Source organism: Platalea leucorodia (assembly GCF_965183815.1).
Source record: "Platalea leucorodia genome assembly, chromosome: 5".
Lineage (NCBI taxonomy): Eukaryota > Metazoa > Chordata > Aves > Pelecaniformes > Threskiornithidae > Platalea > Platalea leucorodia.
Window position 1 is genome coordinate 46807627 of NC_138827.1, and position 15655 is coordinate 46823281.

Below are 15655 nucleotides of genomic sequence, written 5' to 3' on the forward strand. Positions count from 1 at the left end.
CAGATAAAGAAATAATGACCAAGATACTCGTTCTTCCTCCCTTCCTCCCCACCCCCCCCCAAGCTGACTCAATGCTTGCTTTATATTTCTCCAATGAAAACTTGAAAATTGTCACTCTCTTTGTATTTGTCAAAAAGAACAGCTGACTTTCTCCTGAGTGACTCTTCCTTACCTAACTCAAATAAAGAAAATACGTTGCAAGGAATAAGGAAGTGCTTCAAGAAGATTCTTGTCTATCAGGAACTTTTATCACCACTTGGGTGGATTCAATACAAGGCAGAGCGGCATAGCCTGAGTCCTTTCACACCATTGGAATGCTATCTAGTTTAAAACATGACATGGTTTAACACATTTTCTCAACAACACTATATAAGAAAGATCAAGCATATGATATCTACAGCAGCTTCTTCAAGTTTCAGATTTTCTTTTCTACAGCATACTCAACAGCATGAACTCGGAGTCTATTGTGAGCATCAACTAAGAATGAACACAGAATTGAAGTTGCAGGAAAACTCTCAGCAATCAGGGTAAAATGGTGGGGGGGAATTGGCCAGTCTTCAGAAAGCTTTAATAGGGATTAGAAATAATCATAATCACAAACCAGAGTAATGGCTGAAGTGCAAAGAGGTATCTTTGATTCTTACAGGTTTTCATATAAATATTACAGAAAATAGAAGTTCATTCCAAAGCAAGAAACTTAATGGAGGAAATGAGGTAGAACACGCCATTGATTTTAGTCCCAGTTATTCCACTATTAAAAATTACTACAACTATACTTTCTATACACATCTAGTATAAGAATCTACAGGCACATATAATTCATCCAGACAAATCAGTTAGATCAAAGTATTTAAGTTCATTTTTGCAGTTTTTCTTACCTATGAGAGTGTTCCACAGTTGTGATTAAGCTGGTCTAATACAACTCTCAAGACTGTAGTTGCTACCCCTACATCACCTGGCACATTTGCAAGCTCACTGTTTTGTTTGGGGATAGTGAGACAGCAAACATATTTTTAGTGCTTCAATGCAAGTTTTTCCTAGAATATGATTGAACTGTGGAATGGTCTACTGCAACAGCTTTCCCCAATGCCAGTTTTAATTGCTCAGTTATTGGGCACATGGTTTGTCTCTAGACAGGTGCTTTAATCAAGAACACATATTGCTTATGCTTCAGTATTTATACTGGTCTGCCTGTATGAGGCATCCAAATATATTATTCATAGGTGCTCCTTACACTTAGACCATGGACAATGATGGGATGGAATAAACATTAGAAGTCGTCTTACATTTAAAATGCACTCATATCCCACTATGCTAGCCAGAAAGTTAATAAGTTATATATCTAAATTCATATCGGAGCCAACTACTGCCTGACAAAGTAAGCCTCATTTCAGCAAAACCAAACTTACTAAGTACAATTGTTTTAATGCATATAAAGTTCTGTTTGTGTCAGCAGTTATTAAGCAGAGGTCAAAGCAGCACTGCTAAGGAACTTGAGGTTTCTGACGGTGGCTGCACGTATGATCACCAAAATCATAACAATGCAAAGCTGCTAGAAAGCTACATTTCACAAGCATTTAGATGTGAGTCTCATATCAGGTATTCCCTGCTCCTGCCCCACTATTTGTCTTACGGCCTGTTCTCCAACCACACATGCGGGATGAGGCTTCGTATAAGAAGGTCTGGAGATAGTCTTGTTATTAGAACAACAACAAGGCATCAGCATGTGTCTGTAAGCTACAAATATCTGTTAAAAACACCTAACAAAAATATACACATGTATAAATTACAAGGGAAAAAAAAAAAAGGCAAAAAACTGAACATAGTTACAGCAAAATAATGAAATGGAGAACCAAAAAGGAAGATGTGACAAAGTGCAGAAGCTTTTCAGTAGAAGAACATTTTGAGGCCTCAGGAACTACAAGTCACCAGATGTGTCTTCTACATACCAGCATGTAGGTGGCAGCTGAACCAGGAAACTGTTGAAGGAAATTAATCCTTTTGAAGAAAATCTTGCACTGTTCACCTGGGTAAGATGCCAATTCTAACCCAAAAGAATCATCACAACCCCCTTCTCCCAAGGACAAGGGGCACTATTCTAAAACAAAAGACATACAAAATCTAGAGCATTTGTAACTACTTACAACCTGGTCCTCTGTCAAACTATAGACCTGTCCCTCAAATTCATCTCAGGTGCTAAGTATTCCCACTCATAGGCTACTTAAATTTCTCTGTGCAGATTACCTGGCCAGTGCAGTCCAGCTGCATTAAATGCAGAGACAAATGCAGGCAGAAAAAACTTTTTTTTTTTAATTTAGCTTGGCAGGGCAGGGAAGACATGATATTAATAGGTTTGACTGTAACAGGGCTTGTTTCTGCAGGAAAGTCCTTAAGATCACTATGTGGAACTTCCTCATTACCAGCTTCAAAAACAACAAAAAAATTATTAGATCAAGGTACAAATGATGGCTAGAAACATATGCAGATGCTTTATTTACCTTCCCTCTTGATACAGATTTGACTTCTTTAAAACCTTTATCAGCAACAATACTGCAGCTACATCTGAGTTTTACACATAATCCACAACTTCCACGCCTAGTATTATTTCATTATTGCCATCTTAAGAGCTACTGTTTGCAGTAGCCCTCACATTATGGTAGAGGCAATAAACATTTTCTAAAAGAATTTAAAGAATTTGTGAATTTGCATAAAATAAGAGTTCAACACAGCTGAAGGCCAATCAAGCATGATAAGTTAACTATAAGCTTTTTTCATTAAATGGAACCAGTGACTGAAGAATTCAAATAATCCACGGACCTTGGAGGCATTCAGCGTACTGGACAACTGCTACACTTTTGCTATGCTCTTGCAGTGTTTGTGGCACATAAAATACTACTCTGTTTCAAGCAACTTCAGTTTTCAGGGTGTCATCCTCAAATAATTTATTCTTAAGTCTAGAAGGAAGAAGAATATATTGCAGCATAAGAACAGCTCTCTGGTCATCTGAAAGTGTTATGCAAATGTTTGGAAAACAACTCGAATTATGAGTACAAATCAATAGAATATCTGAGGCAAGAGATTGCTTTTTAATTGGACTGCACTGGTTTTTTTTTTCTTCTATACTTTGGATGAATATGTCCATTAAAAAAACCACAAAACTACACTGAATAGGGGATGGTTGAAGGGAATATCTCTAGACACTGAACTACACAAATGGTTGTTCTAAATCAGATAAAACTTAGCCTAAAGTTTTATATCCTTCTCCAACAGCTTCTAAAGTACAGAAGTCCTTAAGATAAAGATCAAGACACCAAATCTAAAATACAGCTTCTTTTAGTTCTGTGTACTGACAAGCAGAACAGTAAACAACATGCCAGCAACCATAAAGGCAATAACAAAATCCAATTATCGGTTAGCTTCTTCAAACATAGCTTTAAATTATTTCTGGATGCAAAACACACATTTTTCTCAGTCAACATCAGAACTGGAAGACAGTACTCTTCTTAGGCTTGTATTTCCTGAGATTAGTCTTACCTGAATGCAGAAACGTGATGCAGAAAAGTTATTTTTCCAATATCCTTCCTCTCACAGCAGTAAGTGCTTCTGATATAATTAAGACTTTCTTGAAAAAAGATGGTTCCAGAGGAAAGAGGACTGTGAAGCTCAAACCTCTCCCACAGGGATCACAACCTCTGCCATGACTGTTTGTAAATGACCCCAGTCAGAAGCTTCACCTGTGTCTGCAGCCAGGCTTAGAGAACCAGCATCATGTCTTACGCAGGGCATATTGATTTCATTTGTAAAAGAAAATTTGAAGATTTTCCCAAAACACAATATAAACACAAATTTCAAGTGCTTTTGTACCACAACTAATGTAGACTCAAATTTCACTCGCTTTTTTAAAACTCTTTATTGTTCTGAGGACAGATAAAAAAGTTTTGAAAGGGCTTAGGAGATATTGCAGAAACAAAGCAGTATTTAACGGCTTGTTCTCTCTTTCTGGTGCCAGATACACATCCCATTTTGTTAGAGCCCACATTATTCTAACTGCACAGTCATAATACACGTATTATTTTGACACACTCAGTAAACTTCTCCAAGTAAGCACTCTTTTTTGGACTTAATTGGAAAATTTGCATCAGCAAGTATTGACAGCTCTAGTAGGCAGCATTCTGAAGCAAGTCCCTTCTCAGTAAGAATTATTATTACTGGAGTGTGTCTTCGTTCTCGTCCAAGTGCCACTGCAATCAGTCAGAATCTCAGCATGCTTTAGATAAGTTCCTATAATCATATCATGTCATATAATCATAGGATCACAAGATAATGCTGTTTGAAAGGAAGCTCAGGAGGTCTCCAGTCCCCAGCCCGCTGCTCAAAGCAGTGGTAGCTGTGAGATCAGACCAGGCTGCTCAGGGCTTTCTTTAGTTGTACGGATGAAAAGTACAATCTAATCCTTACCTCTCTCCCAGGGCAGATCAGCTAAGTTACTGCTGGCATATTAGTGTAACATAACCATAGACGATGGCATAGAGAAAAGAGTTCCAGCTTCTTCAGGTTTTCATTGCTGGTCATTTTAATCAAGACTCCTGGTAATTCATGTTTTTCTCCTTTGGTTTCTCTCTAAATGGTTCAAATCTTTGGACTCAGTGGGCAACACATAGAAATAACCTGCTTACCAAGAGGAAAAAAAGGAAACTCAGTCCATAACCTTGATTTCTATAGGTGAATTTCCTAAAGGAAGTGTATTTTGGCTTTTTCTGAGCAACTGCAGAAAAGGGTTATTTTCTCCACATGAAGACATATAATTCATTTAGGTTTCTTTCTTAAACATCATAAGGTATGCTTACAAAATGACGGTGGGGACACATATCTTGTATTCTCACTTTCTCACTTCAGCTCCGGTTGAAGTATTTGGTACTTATGTGATTGACATTTTGATTCCCACATGCAACTGAGAAGCTTCCTGAAAAGCTACAGGTGCTTTTTTCTAGCCATTCAATAATCCAGACAGTTGGCCCACTCAGTAATTACTATAAAGGTCTCTTAATTCTTATTGGGAGTAGCAGATAATTTATATTCTTGGTTGGAGAGAAATCTGGAAAGTAATTTACTTACATAGACATTTTGACTCAAACTTTTAGCTTGCAAGGTTATTAAACATAATTTTATTTTTTCCTTAGCCATGAGGATATTTTGTACATGGCTGGGTACCCCAAAATGGAATTTAATATGTTCCTGTCAAATACTCTATCAGCATTTAATTTTCCTCTTGTTTATTATATCTCCATAATAACAACCAAGGGGTATCTTGTGTGCGAGGTGTTCTTTGTATATATGACTACAGAGAGTAATAGCAGCTGCATGCACTAAGAGAGACCTGGCAAATCCTAATATTAGATTTTCTTAAAAAAAGTTGTTTCCATCCATATTACTATCACTAATTCACCAGCATAGGATATCATGCATGCTTTCTTCTTCAGTCACATTGAAATGCCATCTGAGTAAAGGTACTGGTACATAGACTAATTACAGCTGAGCAATATAAAATTAACACATTAACTGATTATTACTTGTTAATGAAAAATTAAGTTTCATTGCATCTTCATTGCTTTTTCTTCAGTATAGTTGATCTCTTGCCATATTTTAAAACAGTATGAGAATTAATTGTCACCTCATCCAAAACAAAGTAAGGTACCAAGCAGTATTCAGTCAACAGAGAAAGCCTGCTTTATGGAAGAAAAATCCTTTGAATGCAACCTAATACAAAAACTGTACCTCTGATTCAGGATGGCCCTGAACATTGAAAATTATCACTACATAAAAGCTCTGTTTCTAAGAAAATATTTGCTGTTTTGTCCATTGTGAAGGAAAGAAAGGACTCTCCATTATGGGTCTTTCTGTTCTGCCTGACATGTGGGTTCTTCTCTTGCAGTGTTTCCCAATAGAATATGTGCTCATTTGTCCAAATATGATGAGGTATAATTATATTATTGTACAGACAAGGAGAAAATGGGACCCCCTACATGTTAAACAATGAATGACTTATCTGTATTCGCTTTGCCTTAAGACAGAGCCCTACATAAACATCTTCCAAATGTATACATGTTATTGTTAGAGAAGCATTGACAATTTTTGAAGCCAGGTCTCCAGAAAAGACATAGCCAGTTCCTTAACAAAAAGGAGGGTATTTGTCACCTGGGTATTCTTCTTCTGATATGTACCATTTACTTTCTTTATCCTGAATAGGCTTATGCCCTTTCATAAGACAGCCTGTGAAATAATTTTGTGGAGGAGGTGAAAGAGGCCTGAGGAGCTTTTCTATTAGGTACATTGTATTAACAAAAATATCAATGTCTGTCTTCATCACAAAGCTTGAGCCACTGCAATAAGAGGCAACCCACGTCATGCCCATCAAAGCTGTAAGAGTTAAGTTATGGTAAGTGTCCAGGAAGTCCTGTTGAATAATATCGTGATAGTGCTCACTTTCTCTCAGTAGGACCTCATTTGGACCCTTGCTCTCAATGCCCAGCAAAAACAACCGAGCAACCTCAACTCCTGGAACCACAGATTCATTTCCCCAGGTTTTTCTGATGGAACTTCTGTGCTGAATTTCAGCAGCTGTAGTTGCTATTAGCAATATCAAGAAAGGTGTTTTATCTTTACACTTCTCCTTTTCATTAATAATGAATTTAAGCGACCGCGTTGAAGTGGATCTGTTTTTATTCCCAAATTTCTCATTTTCAGCTAGTAGTTCTCCATTTTCTTTCCATAAGAATTGTTTGAATTTTGAAATAATATTTTTATGTAAAATACCTTCACTTTCCATCTGAAGATTATCATACCTTTTGGTTAAAGTATGTCTTTTTCTTCTATGTCATCATTGTTTTGAACTTTATTTTCAGTTAGAACAGCAAGGTGATCAGAATTCAAAAAATAGAAACCCAAATATATTGCTGTAATGAGAGAGATGGAGTCAATCAGGAAAACATTTCTCTTGGTGCAATCCCAAGCAGAGGAGAAGAACCCACTACAGTAGGTCATGTTGGCAGCTTTGAGAGGATGCACAAAAAGCTATTTTTAAATTGGACAGATATTTTGTCAGAAGAGCAGTTAATTTGTAATTGTTTTCCTCAGTGACACAGGAAGATAAAAGCAATCTGCAGGCTTCTGATTCTTCAAGGTTCCTTTTTTTTTATTAAAATTATCCCATTATTTCATTTTAGAATAAATTGTAAAAATTTTCATAGAAGCAAAAAAAAACCCAAACAAACAAAAAAAACCACTTAAAAAAATTCATTATTTCATTTTCAGGCTTTTGTTCCTAAGATAAATACGGTATGATAAATACAGCAAGAAATAAATAAAACTAAGTAAATACAGTATTTAAAATAACCATTTTCTCAGATAGAACAGAACTTATTCAGATACATATTTAGATATTGGAATATATGTAAACTATAAATGTGAATTTAATGCAATGTTATAATCAATCTTTTGATATTATATATATATATATATGCAAAATACCTGTCAATCTTTCAATGTGGTTGTCTTCAATACTAGTAGCAGGATACTGAACACCTAAGAGGTACGGTAGAATGTAAAATATGTGTTCTATTTCAAATGCATACATTTATTAAAACACGCTAAAAAGATACACATTTAAAGTAGTTTGTAATTGCTATTCCAATTGCTACAACACTCCCTTCTAGGTTATAAAAGTAGAAGAAAGATAGCTTAGCTTCATGTAAGCTTTACCAAATGTTATTGTGCAACCGAATAATCCAAAGCAAATGAAAGATTATGATTGATAATGGATTCACAGCCTTGGAGACTACTGTGAAAAATCACATGGCAGGTACCTTTGGCCATTTAAAAGTTAGACACATGGTTGAAAGTGATTGTCTAGGCTATACAAAATGTTAATGCAGACAGAGAGGTAGCATTTCCAGAGGCAAAGTTAGCCATCAAAAGATAGGTGTCTTACATGAGATGAAGTGCCCCCTGCCAGTGTCTACCTCTGTAAAGAATACTTAAGACAACCGGCTTCGGCTAGATCCATACATTTTAAATGGCTTCAATTGAATGAGTTGAATCCCATCCTTCCAGACTGCAAGGACAGGCAAAATATAAATACTGGAACAATGAAAATACTGTAGCTTTGGGTATTTTTTTGTGATTTCCATAATAGCTAGTTTCAAATTCTGTCTTCCTTCAACTACATGATACAGAAATTTATCTAAGCCTTGGAGATGCACCACAGTTTGCCAGGAGAGGGAGATAATCACATGTACCCAACACACCACAAACTGGTAACACCCAAGCACGCTATCTGGAAGAAAGTACAAGATAACTGTACTAAACTGCTTTTTTCAAACTCGTCTCTGAACAGTTCTCTACGTGTACTCCAAAGTGAAGTGCAAAAGTATAGTAAGTCAGGGGTTTTCAAATTTTGTGTGCCAAAACACTAACTGACAGGTGCAACACGTGTCTCACAATCAAATAGCAAAATTCAACACCTCTTACTATCATCTTTGAAAGTGCAGATTCATCCCAGTCATACAACCATGGTATTTTTGGAACAGGTTCTTGCTGCTTCACAAAGAAATGACAGATTTAGAAGGACTGAAATAGAGTAAGGGATCCTACCTCTGTGCCCATGGAGAACCTGAGAACAAGCTTACAGACCCGTGAGGTTCTGTCCTAAGTCTTTTCCAGAGAAATTATGAATTAACACAAAGGAAAACGCACCAGGGCATCCCTATTTGAAAGGGAAAAAACACTCTGTCACTTGTAGCAATGAAGAGACCGTCTGTAAAATGAGATTGAATTTAACAATTTTTGAATATGCAATAGAAAGAACGAAAGAAAGAAACTAAGAAATGAATTTATGCCCAATTATAATTTAATCTGGATAAAATAGATATTGATTAATCTGAATGCAAACGTGTGGTGGATTACCCTTGGCCAGCTTCCAAACACTCACCCAGCTACTCACCCACTTTCCCCTTCTCAACAGGACAAAGGGAGAAAATAAGATGAAAAAGTTTGTGGATCAAATTAAAGACAGGGAGCTCATTTACCAGATACTGTCAAGGGCAAAACAGACTTGGGGAAAATTAATTTACTCTATTGGTAATTAAAATACATTTGGATACTGAGAAACAAAGACAAAAACTAAAACAATCCCTCCCCCCCCATCTTTTCCTGGGCTCAGTTTAACTCCTTTACCTGCCACGCCAGCAGCAGAAGAGGATTGGGGGTTAAGGTCCCTCTCTGTTCCTCCTCCTGTTCAGAAAAGTCTGCTCCAGTGTGAGCTTTCCAAAGGCTACAGTTCCTTCAGGAAATATCCAGCCGTTCTAGGTTTGAGAGAAAAAAGGCATAAGTATATTCTAGTATAAACTAGTCAGTCATTCAACTAATGCAGCTCACATGTATCATACACCCATAAAATATTAAGAACACAGTGAGTAATGGCTTACCTCTAGCAATCTTCCTTCTCATGCTTTTAGTTCTTCAGAAATTCTGTATTTTGACATATTAACATTTTAAATATCCAGGATCCAAAACCCAAAGTAAATATAGTGCAATGTAAGAAAGAATTTAGGCAGTATCACTTCAGAAGGTGAGAGGCATTTCTGTATCCGCTAATTGCTTTGCTGCTATTTGAAATGTGAGAACCTCAGCACATGAAAATATGAGAGCAAAAGGTAATTTTCAATGTTTAAGTGTACTTCTGCATGGCAATTTTCTTGATTAAGCTAAAAACATTTTGTCAAAGTCTTTTTTTGACTTCTGTTGATTTTAACAGTGCAATTCTATTAGATGAAATCCTGGTTCCATTGTGGAAAGAACAGGAACTTTTCTTAGAAGGCTTTTCTAACAGGCAGCTAGAATATTTATTGCTTCAAGTTTGATAGAGTTATTACAAGATTAGCAGAAAATTCATGTTGCAGAAAAGCAAACAGTACCTATGTCTGAAAAATTAATTGTAGTTTACCTTGCTTACAACTTTTAAAAATGCCAAGAAGCGCTCAAGATACAATCCTCCTTTTCTATTAAAATTCTTCCCACAAAAAAAAGAAGAAACATACTTTGAAAATAAATTCCTACCCACAATAATTACCCATACTATTAAACCAAAACAATTAGAATTCATGAAGATTATTTTTCTAATATCGACTGTGTAGCTAGGTTGGAATAATAGCTGCCGCATACATTAAGTTGCCTCGGTGACACACTGATTATTCACATACACATGCATTTAACTACATTCAGAATTTAACATTACATCACATATGCTGAAAGCCAGAATTAGTCCTTAATAAAATACCAAAAATTAAGAAGAATAGAAAGCAGTAGAGAAAAACAGAAAAGGAATTAGAAAAAAAAGAAAGGAGATTAATATGGTACTTTTTGTTGCCACTCCTGTTTATGTTTTTTTCTTATTTATTTAAAAAAAGACAGACTTGACAGCTCATGAGTGAAAATCTACCTCACCAAGTTCTAATTCTACCCTATCTTATCCCAGATTTTTGGAGGAATTTCAAAATAAGACAAACCAACCCCTCACATTCTAGCATTGCTTTGATATTTTCCCAGCTTCTTGAAGTAATGAGTTTTAAAGTCCAGTCCTTTCAAGGTGGTCACACAAATGGCAAATTTCAGAAAATTGTACATGTGTTTGAAGATGCAAACTAAAGGCTGCCAGAAAGCACGAGATAGCTAATTTAACTTAAAATTGCCAGCTGGTAAACAGATCACAGCCTCTTGTGACTACTTTGTTTCAATTTAGTTAAGCTGACTTTTAGTCAAGTTGACTAAACATACATAAAAGCATGAGCTGGGAAGTGAGAGAAGAGCAGGAGATGCACCCACCTAAAATAAAGGCAGCCACTCCTGGAGAGCGGCTCTGCTCAGTGCTTTGCTCTCTCCTTGCAGTTGTTCTGGCTCAGCAGAGAAAGCAGTCTTTTCTGAAGACTAGATTGCAAAAAGTCCCAATCGCTACCTCCTGCTTCATCTGTAAGAAGTCCCAGGGATGACCATGGAGTTAGTGAGATGAATCCATAGCCATTTATTTCACCCCTCTTTTTTGAAATCTGTATTTCATTTCAAACCTATGTACCACAATATTCGGAGGATTCATTTGGGCATCTGAGTGACACTTGCTCTCAGTGGTTATAAAGGGAAGCAGGGATATTGCAGTTTCTGTCTTTGAAGCAAGCTCTGCTAATTTATTCGTGGGTTACAGGTGAAAAAAAAGCTTTCTTAAAGGCACGCAAGGACCAGAAAGCTAGTTCTACTCCCTTTTACCAGCACCATTTGGCCTCCCAGAGAACCCAGGCAATTCTACTATCATTTACACATATAAACTCATCCAAATGCACGCTGCTGAGGCTTAAGTTGAATCGGTGGTGGAGAGAAGGAAGTGAGGAGGAAAAAATTTTTTCTCATGGCATGTATTGTTGGAAAGACCTGCATTCAGTTATTTCAAAATTTGAAATTAAGGTTTTATTTTGCATAGATGACTTGGTATGTCTATCTTTAAAACCACTTTTTCTTACAATGATTACAGCAATTTGAAGGGCAAATGGCTTAATAAACTGTGAAGGGAATTAAGCACTTTAAAGAAAACACTGAAACACTGAAGAAATATGTTAGTAACACTTTAAATTATTTAATGAGCATATGGAATCAATTTAACAGATGTACAAAGTATTTATTTTCTAGTATTCTGTAAAATCTTTATATATGTACTTTCCTGATTTAAATTATGCCTAGACTGAGTTAATCTCATCAAAATGCTACTTCTGCACAGAAACAATATTTACTTTTTTTCACTGGAACATTTGTAAAACTTTTTTTTTTTTTAACCAGGAATATGTTGAAAAACTGAAGAAGAATTTTAGGTTCTCTTTTTCTTTACTTTAAATCCATAGTACACTACGGATTTAAAAATGGTCTTAAAGGAGAATTTAACAGCAACAGCTATCCTTGGGTTTGCTTGTTTTTAGTGAGCTGCTATATCAATTTTTCTTAAAGTACACAAGGAAATGTGGATACTAAATATTTAATCACATATAAACAGCACAATTCCCTGTTTTTATGCAAGCAAAGTGCAATTCTTACATTTGTCATGGGACAAAAAGGGAACACACTGCATATGTGGAGCTAAGACTTTTTTGTTAGTTTAACAGAACTGTCCAATCAAAAAATGGCTACTGGTTTGATCTAATTATTACAAAAAGAGGGGTGGAAGGTGGGGGGGAGGTGGGGAGAAATAGTTCTACACACAGTCCCCAGTATCTCCCCCTTTCCTCTCATGTCATTCTCTCCTTTTTTAATGCCCCTCTGGTGAGGTCCTCTGAGTCAGTGGTGCCAGATTTTCTCAAAAAGGAGGTGGAGGAGGAGAGGGGTTTATGGCAAATTGTCAGTGCCCCATGTTCTCTACCAGAAGGAAGATCCTGATGTTGATGGAAGTGTCCTCCCTACCCAAGAATCCACTAGTGCAAATTTCCACGTGCTTTGTAATACAACACTTTCCTCTTTCTTCATTGGTTCTCAGTTCCACATGGAAGCTGATTTTATTATGCGTGTTGTGTTTATGTTGGATATTTCCTCTCTTTTCTCTTTGTTATTGCTAAATCCAGTTTTACCCAGCTCCCAACGGTGCATTCCTATAGTAATAAGTAATTAACTACTGGTGGCACTTTTCCTTGGTTATCATCCCCTACCTACACTCCTCCACATTACACTATACTTTTAGTCATGAACAGGTACTCAACACAGAATAGCTATTTGCTGCAGAAATAAAGCAAAATGACTATAAAAATAGATATTATGCCACGTAGCTGTGGAAAGCTGAAGTACAGCTGAAACCGATTGAGTAATAATAACCAAATCACTACACGATTTGCTGTTACAGCTTAAAAACTAGAACAAAGCTCCAAGCAGACAAGGCCAGATCAAACAAATCTGTCCTGTTCTGAGGCTTGCAGAGTTCCTACAATGGACTGCATCCTGTTAGGTGACCTGAAGAAGGAAACGCTGTGTAACTTTAGGTGAAATACAAGCAAGGGTGTGCTTGGCAGCACAGCATGGAGGATGATCTTGGTAATGGTGCAGTAACTTTGCTGTCTGGTGTGGTTTGGTTCACAGCAGTAAAATTCAACAGAACTGTGATGGAAATTGTTAAAAAATAAAGACAGCAAATATGTCATTGATTTAGAAGTGGCCAACACCATTATTTCAGTTGAAGGCAGTTAAGATTAGCATGAACTTTGAATTTTTGACCTAGAAACAAAAAACCCAAAAACATTGCTTTTTTTTTCATATTTCTATTTCATATCTATCATAAAATATTATTTCCCCAGTAGTCTGATAAATGGCTTTATCAAGATATCAGCATTCATTGGAAAAATAAAAAAGTCTTCCTGGTATACAGCTAAGCAGTGCTAACCTAAGAATAGATGTTTCTGCTCTCAGATGAGACAGGAATACATATGGAGAAGAGACTGGCTTCTGAAAATCCCTGCCAGACTAGTATGTCAAAGCTACCTCAGCTACATTGTGTGCTTTGAGATATAATGCTTCATTTTAAGAGAAAATTTAATTGGGTCTTGCTAGAAAGTATTATTTTTAGTAGAGAGATGTAAACCTAAACTGCAACCTAATAAAGTATGTTTTATTGTACCTGCCCTTCTTTCTACAAAGGGATATTCGCATAAGCACGTACCGTAAGCACCTTGTGGTACTTTTGCTCATATAAGTATAAGCACCATGCTAATGAAATAAGCTATTTACTTAGCTCTTTTCCCTGGTTATGAGAGTAGGAAAAATAGGAATTCTCTCAAATATTTAAAATATTTTTATTTGTTTTGATGTTATATTTGTGCCCAAAATAGAGCAGTGCCTTGTTAAAAACAAAACAAACAGAAACACAAATGCACAGACATAAAAAACAGTTCCTGACTTTTAAAGTCTCTACCAGAAAGAACTTTCATAGTGAAGAGATAAGAGGTAAATGAAGGTGTAACATAAGCATGCCAATCAGCGTGCCAGTTCAGATACATATTCTCACTGAGGCAAAGGGGAAAAAGCAATAACATCAAAGGTCAGCCAACAAGCCCTTTGTGCATAAGAATGAAACTTTCCACAGCTCTTAAACCTTGTTTTCTTCCTATGTCACATCCAGCAATTAGACATGAGAACTATAAGGTTAATTTACATATGATGTATATCCTTGTATTCCTTATTATGTCTGTTGTTTTTTTAAATTACTAGATATTGTATTCTCAGAAATCATTAACAATATGCAGTCAGGAGAAAACTGATTCATGCCTACAGGGATCACTCAGGAATTTATGAAAGGTCCCGGTTTCCTAGTCTCCTTTAGAAAATGCCATTCTAGTGTAAAGGAAAACGACACTGCTTCTTACCAGCAAAGATGTTGAACACTGCGAAGCGGTAGTTCTGAAGGAAGACAGCCTATGTAGTTTTAGGTTCTTTGGCAGATGCAAACAGAATACATTTATTCATCTAGGTAGAACAAAGGGAACCAGGTGAGCACAAAAACCCTTTGGATGAGAAATGATTTACTTGTGTAATTATGAGGCTGGGCAAGGCCGTTGTTTAATGGACTAGTTTGTTTCCATAGATTTTGTGACAGACTGTCACAGGGACACTATACAATGGAGCCATGCTCCCCCCCTGCCCAACTCAAGGCTGTTTACCACCTTGCAGCACAATGTGACCTTGAGCTCTTGCTCCACCTAGCCAAAGGCCTAGGTCTGGAACTCAAAGTCATAGATTTTTTCATGTCAAGTTTTAAGGCCCGTTTTGAATATGAGAGTGTGTTGAGCTGTTTGTGTACAGATATCCATAGAAAACTGAACAAAGAGAGACCTTAACAGGACTTCTAGACCACAAGTTGACCCAAAACAGTATCAGTTTTAACCAAGTCATTTCTGACAAATGTCTGCTTGTACCTTTCTAATCTGTACTTAAATAATTTAGGCTGCATAACCTCCCGCAGCATCTATTTAATGCCTCATTACTCTGCCTATTTCCCTAATCCAAACTGATTACCCCATGCTTCACTTTAAACTCGTTACTTCTTGAAGCATTGAAAACAAATATTTTTTTTCTGTGAAGAGCATTTGATAACTTTTACTTTTTTACCTTCTCAGACCTCACTTACATCCCAGTTCTCACATGTTTTCTGAACTTCTAACCATTCTTATTCCTCCTCTTCAGTTCTCTCCAATGGATTAACATCTCCCTGAAAGGAAAAAGGGGACTCATTACTTCAGGTGAAGCCTAGCACTGGAGGAGTAGAATAGAAGGATTACTTCCTGGGTCCTCCAGGCTTTCTCCCTGTTTGTACACTCTGGGAAAATATTTGTCTTTTTTGGAACTATGAGATTGTTGATCCACATGATCTGCTATTGCAACAACAGATATAGCTTGTGACCTGCTCCATGCTGAGACCCTCTTCCACATGGCTGGTCAGCTTAGCAAATATGCTACCTTTGTTTCTCATTATCTCAGATAATTTCCATTTTACTCTCCCAATCACAACCTCATTATTTTAGTACATTATTCCAAGCCCCTTGTGAAGCCCTGGTCAATGTAGAATTTCATTTTCATAAGAAAT

The 15655-nt window shown here is 36.7% G+C and overlaps 1 pseudogene across 1 annotated transcript; it reads right to left on the reverse strand.

The window, feature by feature from the left end:
- Positions 1 to 5782: 5782 nt before the first annotated feature.
- LOC309590290 (beta-1,3-galactosyltransferase 2-like) lies at positions 5783 to 6826 on the reverse strand (annotated as a pseudogene). Its single transcript has one exon. The product of its transcript is annotated as a beta-1,3-galactosyltransferase 2-like (transcript).
- Positions 6827 to 15655: the final 8829 nt, after the last annotated feature.